Here is a 15,655-nt window from a genome sequence, read left to right on the forward strand (position 1 = left end):
TGTATGAACAAAATGCTGTGGGAAATAGGCGAGTAATATAGCTCACAAGGTTGCTGTGGGGGTTAACAACAAAAAGGGAAATATATGTGTAAATGAAAAAAAGTCAGTCTTAGGCTTAATTATCACTGAGTAAACATTGCCTTTACATTATTTTGGCGATCTGGAGAACCGGCAGCCCTCGCCATTCAGGAGTTGTTAGCTCCCTAAGCGTCAGGTTTCTTTAGTCTGGCTGAACCAAAAGGAGTTTCTGCTTAGCTAGGCAGGGCCGGGGACAACAGCTTCTGCGAGCCTGCGATTGTGGCGGCAGGTATACTCGGCGGTTTACGGTAGTGGGCGGGCCCCAAATCCCCATGTGGTCCCGACATCATTGACATGGCGGAATCCCCCATCAAACCCTCCTGGTAGTTATTTGAGCGGCGGCGGCGGCGGCGGCGGCTGGAGGAGGAGGAGAGCGGCGGCGGCGGGAGCAGCAAGGGGGCGTCAGGAATCCTTTGGGCTGCCGGCTGGGAAGGCGTGGGCGACCCGGTGTGTGGTGCGCCCGGAGCCCCGCGTTTCAGCCCTAGGGAAGGTAAGGCGTGCAGGAGCCGGGAACTGGAGGAGACCCGGACCCCACGCGCAATCGCCGGGTCCGGTGCACTGGAAAGCCCCGGCCTGACGCCGAGTCCGCCAAAGTGCGTCCCTGTCCCGGGAGCGCCCTGGGCTTCCCGGCAAAAACTTGGCGCCGGAGTGCTGGGGCGCCCCGCGCTCGCCTGGGCACCCCGGGAACACGGGACCCGGGAGGGGGCGGCCCCCGCCTTTCTGGGGTCGGGTTCCCCGCCTGTGCTGCCTGCCTCAGGGTTTGCAGGAGTGAAAGAAACGGGTAGATTCCTCTTAAAAAAAAAAATTGGGGCAGTGGCTCGCGGCCTCCCCCCACCCCCAGCCTTCCCAGCAGATTTTGTCCGAGGAATCCGCTCCCCCTCCCGGAATCTCCGCGGCAGGAACGCTGCCCAGGAGGGGGAGGGCGGGCGGCGAGGCCGAGGAATCTTCGACGTGTCACTTTCTGAGGCTGTAGATTTCCATATGGTGGAGGAAAGAGGGCGGGTGTGCGAAGTGGGGCTGGAAGTTGGGGCCGCCTCTCCGCGCCGGCGGGGGCAGTCGGGGGCCTCGAACCCGGGGATGCTCTCGGGGAGGGTCCCGAGCCCGCGCCGGCCTGGCTCCCCCGCCCCCGGCTGGGCCTCTCCGGGACACTCCCCGCCCCGCTGCTGGCCACCTCCGAGCGCGCCACGTCCTCCCTCCCCGTCCTGCCCCCCGGGCTCCCCCCGGGCTGGGGGCGGTAACCGGCGGCCGCGGCCGGACTTGGCGAGCCTGGCGGCTGGAAGCTCGGGCGGGGGAGCGGGGCGCGGCGGGAAGGAGCGGGCGACCCGGTGTGTGGGCCAGCGGAGCTCCGGTCAGTCCGTCACCCCGAGGGGCGCCTCGGCCGGGGGTGGGGCGGGCGGGCGGAATCTGCTCCCCGAGGCGGCCAGGAGAGGCCGCGCGGACCGTCTGGTGCCCGCGGCTGGGCTGGGGCCGGCAGGCGTGGGAAGGGCCTGTCACTCTCGGCAGAAAGTGGGGCCTCGGGCTGTGCCCGCGAACTTTCCCAGAGGTCCGGGTCCTGGCGTCCCGTGGGAGCCAGAGGACCCGGACCCGCCGTCTCGGGAGACTGGGCTGCGCCGCCCGGCGGCGCCTTTGGCGGGGAGGCTTCCAGGAGTGCGCGGTCGGAGTTGGAGCTTTTGGAATCTCAGCTCCCACCCTGCCATCCCAGACGAAGGGAAGCAATGGCATTTTATTCAGACATTGCCGTTTGCAGACTTCCTTAAAAGTTATAACTTTTTATTTTCTTTTCTCCTCAACTCAGCATTTTCTTTAAACAAAATTTAGAATTTGGCCGCAATGGGTCAACGCTGGGGCCAAAAATCCACAGGTTTATCTCTCCATCCCTGCTGGTTTCTAGTCCCCCTCCCCCTCTTCCCTCCCAGGCTTAATCATATTTTGGAACGGGTGAGGTCTTTTGTTGGGTGGGCACCTCCTGATTGCTTGTCTGTTTATTTTTTAATGTGCAACTAATTTGATTTGAATTTCCTCCAGTTTCCAGGCCTTCCTAGGGAAAGCTAAGGGAGAGGGAATATGCTTTTTAAAATCGTTTTCTTTCTTTCTCCTTCTCTCTCCTTCCTTCCTTCTCCCTCCCTCCCTCCCTCCCTCCCTCCCTCCCTTCCTTCCTTCCTTCCTTCCTTCCTTCCTTCCTTCCTTCCTTCCTTCCTTCCTTCCTTTTCTTCTCCTCCTCCTTGTTCTTCTTTTTTTTTTTTTTTAAATAAATGTGGCAGGAGGTGGGGCATTGAGAATGGGGAGGCACGGTGGTTGTGGGCAAAGAGTCAGAAGGAGCAGACAGACCCGGAAGAAAAGGAATCTGCTCTGGAATAACACTTTTTTTTGAGGCTTCAGGCCTTGGGCAAAATTGCTTCGCTCTGTAATGATTTCTGCTGCCGGAGTTGCTCCTCCACCCCTAAGTTAAAGCTGTGACCCTAGGTGCCTGGGCAACGCCCCACAGTGGATAGCAGCCGGGAGCGCTGGTTTTGTGCCTTTTGTGGGGGCCCTTGGTTCCCCCTCATTGGAGGCTGACTCTGAAATTTACTGGATCAGTAAATTTCCTGGCTCCCTGGGAGCAGCTGTTAACGAGGATAAAGTCTTTGGGCATGTTTCTGGCCCTGCGAAAGGACCTCACCCATGAAGGTACAATTCTCACTTTGTTTAGATACCAGAGGGGCACCCACAGGCTGACTGAGAATGAGGCGTAGTTGATTAAAAAAAAAAAAATCAGTCATTACAAAATTGTTTTTAAACTCACGTGCTTTTAAAGTGTTGTGGTTTAAATGACTTTAAGATAAAAAAAAATTCATCTGTAAAGATAGTGTTCATTTAAAAGATGTTAAAACTGCAGGATCTCATCATGAAATAGGAGGTTGTAGCTTCTAATTACAGTATACACAATTTCAGAAAGATATTCCGGTAATCTTTTAAGACAGACTTTATAAATAGCGCACATCAGACGATGGGTTATATTGGAGAGCCAGTCTTCTGGGGTTTCTTGAAGAATGCTTGGGATCTGTGAGGAAGCTCTAGGCTCTTGGAGCCTAGGTAACAGTTTACTCAGTAGGAGTTTGTGCTCCTTTTGCTCAATACTTTATTTAACCTGGTAGCATTTGATTGATAGGTTCATTAGAAGCTAACTAGAAGAATTTCCCACACTTGTCAGTTTGGAAAATGAGGCCCCGGAAGGGAAAGTGACTTGTCGAGGGTCACCATTATAGACGAAAGTTTAATACAGGATTGTGTTAATAGCTCCTTTCTGGGGTATCTGATGTGTACTAAGCACTAATTCCTGTGCTTTTATACATTATCTCATTAAAATTCGAATAGTCTTTCGATTTAGGTTGTGTTATGCACACTTTACAAATAAGGGCATTGAGATTTACAGAAATTAAGTAACTTGCATAAGATCACGTAGCTACCAACGGTGTCATCCAATGGAATTTTCTTACGTGTTGGAAATGGTTCTGTCTGTGCTGTCCAGTTTAGCAGCCACAAGGCACATATAACTGTCTTTGAAATGTAACTAGTGGACTGAGAAACAACAGTTTAATTATTTTTTTTGGAATGGAGTCTCGCTCTGTCGCCTAGGCTAGAGTGAGTGCAGTGGCGCAATCTCGGCTCACTGCCACCTCTGCCTGGCGAGTTGACATGGATTCTCGCTCTGTGTCCCAGGCTGCAGTGCAGTGGCGCGATCTCGGCTAACTGCAGCCTCCGCCTCCCGGGTTCAAGCGATTCTCCTGCCTCAGCCTCCCGAGTAGCTGGGATTACAGGCGCCTGCCACCATGCCCGGCTAATTTTTATATTTTTTAGCAGAGACGGGTTTTCACCGTGTTAGCCAGGCCGGTCATGAACTCCTGACTTCAGGTGATCCACCCGCCTCGGGCTTCCAGAGTGCTGGAATTACAGGCGTGAGCCACCGCACCCGGCCTAAGTTTTATTTACTTGTAATTTCCACTTGTGGCTAGTGGTTACCATACTGGAGAGCAAAGTGTAGAACTTTTTGACTCCCAAATCTTTCACATGTAGCTTGGTCATATTGCTCTTTATTTTACTTTGAGACAGAGTCTCCTTCTGTTACCCAGGCTGGAGTGCAGTGGCATGATCATGGCTCACTGTAGCCTCCACTTCCCAGGCTGAAGTGATCCTCTCACCTTAGCCTCTCCAGTAGCTGGGACTACAGGTGTGCACGCTACCATGCCAGGATATTTATTATTATTATTATTATTATTTTTTTTTTTGTAGAGACAGGTCTCACTGTGTTGTCCAGGCTGCATACTGCTCTTCAGATCTCTTAGTTCATTTTTCTTTCTTCTATGATATCAGAAGTTACATTCAGCCCTTAAATGGAACTTAAAGACCGAGTTAGCTATAGCTCAACTTTGCTTTCCTATGTAGAGTGGATAAAATATGCATATTATTTGTTAACTATTTGGTTTTAAAAACAATGCTTACATGTCATAGTTAAAGCTGGTGGGAAGCCGGGCGCGGTGGCTCACGCCTGTAATCCCAGCACTTTGGGAGGCCGAGGCGGGCGGATCACAAGGTCAGGAGATCGAGACCACGGTGAAACCCCGTTTCTACTAAAAATACAAAAAATTAGCCGGGCGCGGTGGCGGGCGCCTGTAGTCCCAGCTACTCAGGAGGCTGAGGCAGGAGAATGGCGTGAACCCGGGAGGTGGAGCTTGCAGTGAGCCGAGATTGAGCCACTGCACTCCAGCCTGGGCGACAGAGCGAGACTCTGTCTCAAAAAAAAAAAAAAAAAAAAAAAAAAAAAAGCTGGTGGGAAAAACTTTAAATGACATGTTCTTTTTTGTTTTAATATAGGAATTGTACATAGGAATTGCTGAAAAAGTAGTCAGAGCTTGTTGGTTATTTTAGTGTAATAAAAGAGTACAAATAGGAAACAATATGAAAAGTCAGTAATAGAAAGTTGAAAAAAATGATCCTCTCATACCCATGTTCATCCGTTCATTGGACAGTTCTTTTCAGATGACTTCATAAGTATCAGTAAACCATTATTCACTTTTCCTTATGTAGCTGCAGAAGTAATCTGAAGAATCAAAATTATTCTTTTACTATCAGAGTATAAAAATCAAATATCAAACACATTGGATTCATCCATGAATTGGGAAGAATATGTGTAAGATTAAAACAGTAAGAAAGATCTGTTTGATGCAGATGATCAAATACTTTTCTGATTAGTGGATTTAATTTAAATTCATTGAATTTTAGAGTTTCATTTGCTAAAAGGAATTTCAACAACTTTCTGATTTTGTATGGAATGGTGAATATTCCAACTCATGTTAAAGTAAGCATTCTTTTATCTAGATTGGATTCTATCTATACATATCCTATAACCCAATACCTTTTTTTTTTGGTGCACTACCCTCAGGAAAAGGCAAATTATAATGTAATCTCTTTTTATTAGGATTTTTAAGAGGCAACTGCTAGGTTCAGTATAAGTATATCTGAATCTACTGTATCTTCCATAGTTATAGTACTGTCCAGGGATAATTGCAGTTCATAATCTTTAGACATATCCTGAAGGACCTATGTCTGTAAATTATCTTAAAATTGTTCTAAGTTATTTTAGTGTTATGTGAATTACATTGCTTCCAGCTCTTTGAAAATTGTTAATTCAACTGCAGGTAAGGCGTCAGTTACTGAGACTGTTCAGATAACTGAAACATCCTGTTCATACCCATTCCTGACCATTGGGACCACTGTACTATTTTCAAGGATAAGATACCACTGTACTATTTTCAGGATAAGAACCATGTTATAAATAGGATTATAGTGTCCTAGTGAGTGTGACAAATATAGGAAACATGATTTAACCCATGACATATGGTTTGATTTGTAGGACATCCCCAAGTGCTTAATACAAATGACAAATTTACTATAATTTTAAGGAATAAAGATGTTTAAATGATGGACAAAGATTGAGGGCCACATCTGAGCATCAGTTTGAAATCAGAATATCTTCTCTGCCAAGGGATAACTTTACTTTCTAGCTGGGTCCTTGATAAGCTTTTGAATCTCTCTTAGTCTGGGTTTCCTCATTTTAATATAAGGAGGACAGATCTAACTCATACCTTTTCAAATGGTTGTCACAAGGGATTAATGAGTCAGTGTATTGAAAAGTGTTTGGCAAAGCCTTATACAAACCCCATAGTTCATTATATTCCAAAGTTTAAAACTGAGCTGGTCCTATGGTATTTCTTTCTTTTTTTTTTTTTTTTTTTTTTTTTTTTTTTTTTTTTTTTGAGACGGAGTCTAGCTCTGTCGCCCAGGCTGGAGTGCAGTGGCCGGATCTCAGCTCACTGCAAGCTCCGCCTCCCGGGTTTACGCCATTCTCCGGCCTCAGCCTCCCGAGTAGCTGGGACTACAGGCGCCCACCACCTCGCCCGGCTAGTTTTTTGTATTTTTTAGTAGAGACGGGGTTTCACCATATTAGCCAGGATGGTCTCGATCTCCTGACCTCGTGATCCGCCCGTCTCGGCCTCCCAAAGTGCTGGGATTACAGGCTTGAGCCACCGCGCCCGGCCGGTCCTATGGTATTTCTTTGCACATTTTCAGAGACCTCCAAATTGTGCTTGGACAGTTGGAAAAATGATTTATTTTTCTCTTTGTGATCAGTAAATAAGGTCCAAGCTTTAGATGTTGTATTTTATTTTCACCCCACTCCTAATGGAATACGTGATTTGTGACCTCTCCAAAGTTGTACTGTACGTAAGTTGTCCCATATCTGTGTTTTTGGGAAGTTGGTCTCTAGCTGGGCTAGTGTTGCTGAAGTGGGCAGGCCAGGCTTGATTCAGGGCTGTTTTTGAGGTGGGGGGAAGAAGTGCAGTCTCTTAGAGGAACTTTCAGTACTGAATGATAGAGTCATAAGGTTTTACTCCTTGTATGTTATCTTAGCCTATTACTTGAGCTTTCAGCAATTACAGCTAAGAATGGAAAAGAATCATATTTTCAGTGTAGGGGAATCTTTGCAACCTACCTGCCTTTCCACTTTAGAAATCACAATTGCCTTTTCTTCATGTTAATGAGGTTAATCCATTAAGTGGGATTTTTATGTGGTAAGACATTATTTTCAAGTAAATTAATTCTCACTCTTAAAGCTGTTGAGAATTCACTTAGGTGGTTGAGGAGAAGCTTTGTACTTTAGTTTCTGAGTGCCTTTATATATGTATTTTCCCTTAAAATATATAGTATGGTTATGGCATTATGTGTTTTAAAGAGGGAGAGAATGCTTGAATTATTGTGGCTAGATAGGGGCAGGTATACAAGCACAGGCCCAACTGGAAGGACGACTTGATGGTACTTGAGCACTTTGCAAGGTATATCCAGTGAGAGGCCAGACCCTAGTAACAAGCTCACCTGGAGGGGAGTTTGTTCATGGTGCAGGTTTAATGTCAAGGACCAGTTCTTGGAAACAGAAGGTATGTCGGGTGCCAATTGAAGATCAGGGGACAGAAATGTTTTTAAAACCACCAAGTATAAATCACATAAGATCGATAGACAGTCGTGATCAGCCATCTACATACAGATGAGGATGTTTGTCAGTTTGAAAATATTCGATTCTTGAATTTTTCTTTGTTTCTCCCCGGTTAAGATATGCAAGTTTAGCGTTCTGTCAGTGTTGGATCAGAATTTCTGATGCCCTTGGCAATACTCAGTGTCAGTTTAGACATTGCCTTCTAATTTTTTTTTCTTTTCCTTTTTTAAGATACAGCATTTCACTGCTGCTGGAGTGCAGTGGCTCTATCATAGCTCACTATGGCTTCGAGCTCCTGGGCTCAAGTGATCCTTCCACCTCAGCCTCCCCAGTATGGCTATAGCTAGGACTATAGGTTCACGCCACCATGCCTGGCTAATATTTTTTTTTATTTTTATAGAGACAGGGTCTCACTTTGTGGCTCAGGCTGGTCTCTAACTTCTGGCTTGAAGCAGTACCCCTGCTTCAGCCTTCCAAAGTGTTAGGATTATAGGTATAAGCCACCTTGCCCGGCCCTGTTTTGTTTTTATAATATCATTAAAATACCTCATCAGCTTCAAATAACCATTTTGTGGGGTGGTGGGGGATTTTTCAGAAATGGTGTTGAGTCACAGTGTTATTTGAGGTTCTAGTAAGTATCAAAGTGTGTCTTGTGTTAAATGATTCTTTTTGAGCTTAAAATGTAATTTCATTTCAGTTACTTGTTTATTGACTCAGAATGCATATTTTGAGATCTAGACCAGGTTCTTTGTTAATGGAATATTCTACTCTGTTCTGATGTTTTTGGAATCTTGTATAGAGAACAGTATCTACCACCAAACTCCTAAGGCTGGATGGTGGTTAAGTTCAATTCTTTGCTACCTTCTGAAATTTGAGAAATACTAAAACTGGAGCACCTTCAGGCTGTGTTAGACTTTAAGCCTTCTAAATTATATTAGAATTTAAGGATACATCTTTGTTTTTACCCTGGAAAGAGTAGTAAAGATTTTCATAAAGGCCAACTAGTCATAAAAACTTACTTAAATGATCTTAACTCACAATTATGAAAAGTTTTCTGTTGAAATAATTGTCTAGAAAGTGATCTTTATACATGAACAAAGGTAGGATGTTTTAGAAATAATTGAAGATTCTAAGATCCCAGGAAATATAATGGTTTAATTTATTTTTAAGGGATTTAAGATTCCCCATAGCCTATGAAAGAGGGGTCTCTATTAAAAATAACTCCATTGTTCTAGATGTAACTAATTAGGGATTTGCAATTATCCAGGCAAGGCTAGGATAAAGTTTGGCTGCCTATTCTATATGAAAAGGTTTTACTGTAAATATCAAGTTTAAATAGATCTTTAGAGGAATATTTACCTAATTAAAAGAACAAACCACTTTTTAAGCACCTTGGGAAAAATCAATTTACTTAAAAGCAGTGTAAAAGTGCAGAATGCATTCACTGATGCTGGACTGCTGGTGGTCTTTTCATAGAGATACAGAAGCCCCTGGAAAGTCAGTGTTCTCTGTGGATTGCCATGAAATAAATGTTGATTGACTCAATGCTATCATGTGAACTACAAACAGTTTACCAGCAATGGGTAGAACTATATTATTTGCTTGCAAAATATATCACAACAATAAGCACAGTATCTGCCTCCGCCACCCCACCCCACTCCACTCTACCAATAGACTCCAACTATGCCTATTTATTGGTTTTGGTGTTTTTCTAGTGACATTTGTTTTGCTACTTGTTAACTTCTTTTGTCACGTGTAAGCATTTGATGGCAGATTGGTGAGAGCAGGTGTTAAAAGTTTAAGAACATCATTATTGCTTTTAGCTCATTTCTTCTGCCTTCGTGTTTGGGCAGGATTGTGGAGAGTCCTGAGTTTAGTATTTAGATAAGCTAAAATTACATGTCCTCCTCCTCTACTTTTACTAAAGCAAGATTCTCCTGGGCAGCTTAGTTCCAGGTACTGTATGAACTTGCCAGTAACAAGAGTAAGTTTCTTTTAAAAGATTTCTGGATATTTTATGTTTCATACTCAGTTACTCATATGCGACGTTTTCTAGTATGTGACTACTTAGGGGTCAGATTTGACCAGTTTTACAGTACAAGTTGTACGTATAGGATACTTAATGTATTTCTAGGACATTATGCTTCATTTTCTCTTAATATTTTAAAGGTTTTAAAAAACCCATTCTATACCTTCTATATCTTTTACTGTTTAAATCATTCAATGGGAAAGAAAATAATAAAAGTCTTTAGATGCTGTTTCTGATTTTTCGATCATGGTTTTTTTAATCTCAAGAAAAATAATTCTGATTAAGAAATAGAGGTAAACATTATTCTGAAGTAGTGAATTAGAGAACACTTAAATATATTGAGCTGGAATCCTTGTGTATTGCTTTTGGGAATGTTAAATGATACAGCTACTGTGGAAAACAGTTTTGTAGTTCATAAATATTTACACATAGAAATACTATGTGATTCAGCAATTCCATTCCTATTCCTGTACGCAAAAGAAAGCAGGGACTCAGGTACTTAAAAGCCAGTGTTTATAGCAGCATTATTCACAATACTTAAAAGGTAGAAATGATCCATGTCTATCAACAGATGAATAAACAAAATATGATATTATATATTGGAATATTATGGTACAGTGGAATGTTATTCAGCTGTAAAAAGGCAATTCTAATACATGCCATAACATGAATGAATCTTGAAAACATTATGCTAGGTGAAATAAGCCAGACACAAAAATTTAAGTATTGTATATATCTACTGGCATGAGATGACTAGGATGGGTAAATTCATCGAGACAAAAAGTAGAATAGAGATTACCAGGGCTTGGGGGAAGGGAAAATGGAGAGATAGTGTTTCATGGGTTTAGAATTTCTGTTTGGGATGATAAAAAAAAGTTCTGGAAATGAACAGTGGCGATGGTTGTACAACATTATGAATGTATGTAATGCCACTAAGTTGAATACAGAAAATGGTAAATTTTTTGTTATGTATATCTTATGACAATTAAAAAATGCCAAAGTAAATATTGAAGATGTATCCTACACAGTCTCCATATGCCTGTTTACTCCCCTTGGTCTACTTCAGGCCGGTATATAGGTAGTTATTTTTTCCTCATCTCTCTGTTGCAGTGTAAATGGAGATTTCCCTAGGCCATTTTTTGGAGATCAGAGAGCTTCCTTATTTTATTATCTGACTTAAATTTAAGAGGAAAATGTTTAAAAGTAGATCTCTGGAGGGGAAAAAAGGGCATTTTAATATTGAGATGAATCAGGGAGTTTATTAATATTTGCAGACCATGTAAGCACATGAAGATAATCTATCCTGAATAGCACAGCGAGTCATTTAGAAATCCAGGAGTAGGTGTACAATCGGACCTGTCACATTTTCTAACCTTTAAACATTGTTTTTTTTTGAGACGGAATTTCGCTCTTGTTATCCAGTGTGGAGTGCAATGGTGTGAACTTGGCTCACCCCGACCTCTGCCTCCCGGGTTCAAGTGATTCTCCTGCCTCAGCCTCATGAGTAGCTGAGATTACAGGCATGCACCACCACCCCCGGCTAATTTTGTATTTTTAGTAGAGATGGGGTTTCTCCATGTTGGTCAGGTTGGTCTCGAACTCCCGACCTCAGGTGGTCTGCTTGCCTCTACCTCCCAAAGTGCTGGGATTATAGGCATGAGGCACCGCGCCCGGCCTAACCTTTAAACATTTTATTCATTCTTGACATCATTAGTACTGTGGAAAAACTTTGATTTCTGTTTAAGAGAAATGGTCTAAGTCATCTCTTTACTTATGTTGGAAATGCATTAGGTGTTAGAATTCTTTAGTTCCTTAGACTGTAAAACCAAATTACAAAAGGGATAGAATGGAAGAAACCACATATATTTTGTTTTATTCCTCTGAACTTGTCTCTAGCATCTAATGATTGCATAGTAGGTTCTGCTCCCTCTGTTTTTTCTTGTGAGGTATTTGATGTTGAGTGTAGCTGGATCACATTTACCAAAAGATGGGCAAGATTTTCATTTAATGTTGGGATACCAAAGCCTAAACGTCAGATGAAAAGTACGTATACTCAAAATGTCAGATAAAAATTCTAATGGAAAGATTTAAATTCAAATGCAAGTAAGTTCTTAAGGAAAATTACATACCATTGGCTACCACAAAATGTTTACCATTCATTCCGGAACTCCTGGAAAACAGTGTCAGATTACAAGAGTGTGATAGTAATGTGTACGTGCATTCTCTGTGGGTATATTTTCTTTTTCTTTTTTTTTTTTTTGAGATGGTGTCTCACTGTGTCACCCAGGCTGGAGTGCAGTGGCATGATCTCGGCTCACTGAAACCTCCATCTCCCAGGTTCATGTGATTCTCTTGCCTCAGCCTTTGGATCAGCTGGGGGCACGTGCCACCATGCCTGGCTAATTTTTGTATTTTTAGTAGAGACAGGATTTCATCATGTTGGCCAGGCTGGTCTCCAACTCCCGACCTCAGGTGATCCACCAGCCTCAGCCGCCCAAAGTGCTGGGATTACAGGCGTGAGCTACCACGCCCGGCCTCTGTGGGTATATTTTCTTTTGTGTGTGTGTGTGTGTGTGTGTGTGTGTGTGTGTGTATAGTGTGTATATATAGTGTATATACTCTTTATATAGTGTGTGTATATATATTGCTGTGTATATAAATGGCTTGATACAGCTCCACTCAATGAGCTTTTCATACCATAGCTATCACTTTTGTGGCCTACTAATTTCTCTGGCAGTAGGGTCATTACTATATCAAAAGGTATTGAGAGTCATGGTCTCCTCATATCCGGGAGCGATATGAAGAATTACTACATTGCTTTAGAATGCTCTTAAATGATTTTGGGCTATTCAAAAGAAAATGATCTCCCTTTTTTTTTTTTTTTGCATATCCTTGTTATGTTCCAGAGCCGTCATTTTAGATAACTTATTTTCTTTTCTTTTTTTTCTTTTTTGAGACGGAGTTTCGCTCTTGTTGCCCAGGCTGGAGTGCAATGGCGCGATCTCGGCTCACCGCAACCTCCGCTTCCTGGTTTCAAGCCATTCTCCTGCCTTAGCCTCCTGAGTAGCTGGGATTACAGGCATGCGCCACCATACCTGGCTAATTTTGTAATTTTTTTTAGTAGAGACGGGGTTTCTCCTAACTTAACCATTTTCTTAAATTTCTTCTAGCACTTTATCTGTACTTTTCAGAAGACCTGACTTTTTCATCGTTGCCTAATAGTCTCCTTGTCTCCCTTATTTGTGAGTAGGGGGATGATTTCTGATTTAACTTGGGGTCTTTTCATCGTGGATACACAGTAAATGTTCATTTGATGGCTGCGTGGCTGGATCCCCAGTTTGAATGTACCATTTAAACTTAGTGCCTTTCAATAAGAATGATACAGTGGACTTTGGGGACTCAAGGGGAAAGGTTGGGAAGAGGGTGAGAGGTAAAAGACTACAAATTGGTTTCAGTGTATACTGCCCAGGTGATAGGTGCATCAAAGTCTCATAAATCACCGCCAAAGAACCTACTCTCTTTGGAACATGGCCTATATTTGGCATTTTTGTGTTTCCATGATGTTCTTGAGTTTTTTCCTCCAAGTAGGGAACTAATAAATGTTTAATCAAACAAATGAAGATGAAAGGTATGAGTCACCTGTAGTGCAAAGCTAGCTTTTTATTCATTGCTATTTTAAAGAAATGAATGTTCTTCAGAGAATACATGACTTTTTTCATGTCTCTATTAGATTGTGAATTGATTTGGAAAATTCGGATAAAAAGCCGTATTTCTGTTCCATGAAAATATGGGCCCTCCATTACATGCGTTTTGTTTATTGGAGTCAGTTCAAATTATGTTAAGGGAATTATTTTTTAAAATAATGTAACTTTTCAGAGGTTTGTGGTAGTTTTAAATGATCCTTTTAAAAAATAATCTTTGTCTTTTTTCTTTTTTCTTTTCTTTTCTTTTTTTTTTTTTTTGAGACAGGGTCTGGCTCTGCTGCCCAGGCTGGAGTGCAGTGGTGCGATCTCTGCTTACTGCAGCCTCCACCTCCTGGGCTCAAGTGATCCTTCTACCTCAGCCTCCGGCAAGGTGCTCAGCTAATTTTTTTTTTTTTTTTTGGTAGAGATGGGGTCTTGCCATGTTACCCAGGCTGGTGTGGAAGTCCTGGGCTCAAGCGATCCGCCCGCCTTGGCGTCCCAACGTGCTGGGATTACAGGCATGAGCCACGCCTGGCCTTAAATGATCCTTTTATAAGTGAAATTCTAGAAAGGACATATTAAGGGACAGAAACCCTCTCCTCCCCCAAATGTGCCTTGCCGAGCTGTTGGAGGCTCAGCTGAAAGAGTTGATTCTGGCCAAGTGTTGGTTAGTGCTAAACTAAGCCATGGAGAAAGGGTCAAAGAGCATGCCTTGGAAAGAACTTGAGGAGAATGACCTCAGCTATTTGCAGGGGGAGTTAAAGACTGTTAAGAGAAGAATCTCCTGGGACATTATAGGGCTGTGTGTTTGGAGAGGGCGGTGCCTGTGGGGCTCTTGTTCTTTAGATCTGGGAAATCTTTATTAAGTGTTTCAGGTGAATTATATGATCAGACAAGTTTGGGGAACTCGGAGTTGGGGAGTTGGCCCTCTTGGTATTCTGTCCCTTTAAGGTTTTCAATCTAATGGCTGGAAAGAGGTGAGAATAGTGCTTAGATTAAAGGATTCCAGTTAGGAGATAGGGCAAAATTGAAGGTTTTAATCATCATATTCCTTAGAGTAAAATGATAGCCAGCTATTGGCAGTTTTATATAGAAATGAGGACACTTTTGTGCACTGTACTTCCAAACCCTCTGACCACAAGGCAGATGTAAAATGCAGTAATAGTGGCCAACAATTTTCCAGCACTCACTACTTGCCAGGCACTTTCATGTAAATACGTATTCCATCCATATGTATATTCTGTGTGTGTGTGTATACATCTATCCATTTATATACACACTTTCATTAAAAATAATTCTGGAAGATACTCTGTTTTTCTGTAGGTGTTTCCAGTGTCCACAACAGAAGCTGGTACATATTGAGTGCCCCCATAAGTGTTCATTGAGTGAATCAAAGATGAGAAGGCATACTCGAAAACATTAAAACACTTTCCTAGGGTCCCTTAGAGTGATTTAAAACCTTTTTTCAGCTGTATCTCATGGCTTCTCAGTAGTTCAGGTTCATGATCTTATTTGTATCTCTAGACTTGGCACAGTGTCTGTGTTCCCAGGCGGCTGAATACGAAGGCTAAATATTAGCTGAATGCCTTCTACGTGTTCAACCAGTCTATTGTCTAGAAAACTAAAATCTAGGCTGGGTGTGGTGGCTCACACCTGTAATCCCAGTACTTTGGGAGGCCGAGGTGGGTGGATAACCTGAGGTCAGGAGTTGGAGACCCACCTAACCAACATGGTGAAACTCGTCTCTACTAAAAATACAAAAATTTGCCAGGTGTGGTGGCAGGCACATGTAATCCCAGCTACTCGGGAGGCTGAGGCAGGAGAATCATTTGAACCCGGGAGGCGGAGGTTGCTGTGAGCCGAGATCGTGCCATGGCCCTGTACTCCAGCCTGGGCAACAGGGCTAGACTCTGCCTCAAAAAAAAAAAAAACAAAAAAAACCCTAAAATTTTCTTTTGAGGCCGGGCACGGTGGCTCACGCCTGTAATCCCAGCACTTTGGGAGGCCGAGGCGGGCGGATCACAAGGTCAGGAGATCGAGACCACGGTGAAACCCCGTCTCTACTAAAAATACAAAAAATTAGCCGGGCGCGGTTGTGGGCGCCTGTAGTCCCAGCTACTCGGGAGGCTGAGGCAGGAGAATGGCGTGAACCCGGGAGGCGGAGCTTGCAGTGAGCCGAGATCGCGCCACTGCACTCCAGCCTGGGCGACAGAGCGAGACTCCGTCTCAAAAAAAAAAAAAAAAAAAAAAAATTTTCTTTTGAAACAATAATATTCTGGACATTTTCCAAGGGGAAGATTTTCCTAGATTGTTCTCTGTAGTAGCAACTTAAGCTTAGAA

The 15,655-nt window shown here is 43.2% G+C and overlaps 1 protein-coding gene across 3 annotated transcripts in view; it reads left to right on the forward strand.

Moving 5' to 3' along the window:
- The first annotated feature begins 369 nt into the window (after positions 1 to 369).
- FNDC3B (fibronectin type III domain containing 3B) overlaps positions 370 to 15,655 on the forward strand; it is a 363,872-nt gene continuing 348,586 nt past the window's right edge. For 2 of the 3 annotated variants that reach the window (XM_045385094.2, XM_005546390.4), the window contains exon 1: positions 1,322 to 1,426. The gene's annotated coding sequence lies outside the window, so the exon portion shown is untranslated. Of the gene's footprint in view, positions 569 to 1,321; positions 1,427 to 15,655 lie in introns of those variants that run through there. The other variant, XM_005546389.4, reaches the window with a different exon arrangement.

Source organism: Macaca fascicularis, chromosome 2 (assembly GCF_037993035.2).
Source record: "Macaca fascicularis isolate 582-1 chromosome 2, T2T-MFA8v1.1".
NCBI classification, from domain to species: Eukaryota; Metazoa; Chordata; class Mammalia; order Primates; family Cercopithecidae; genus Macaca; species Macaca fascicularis.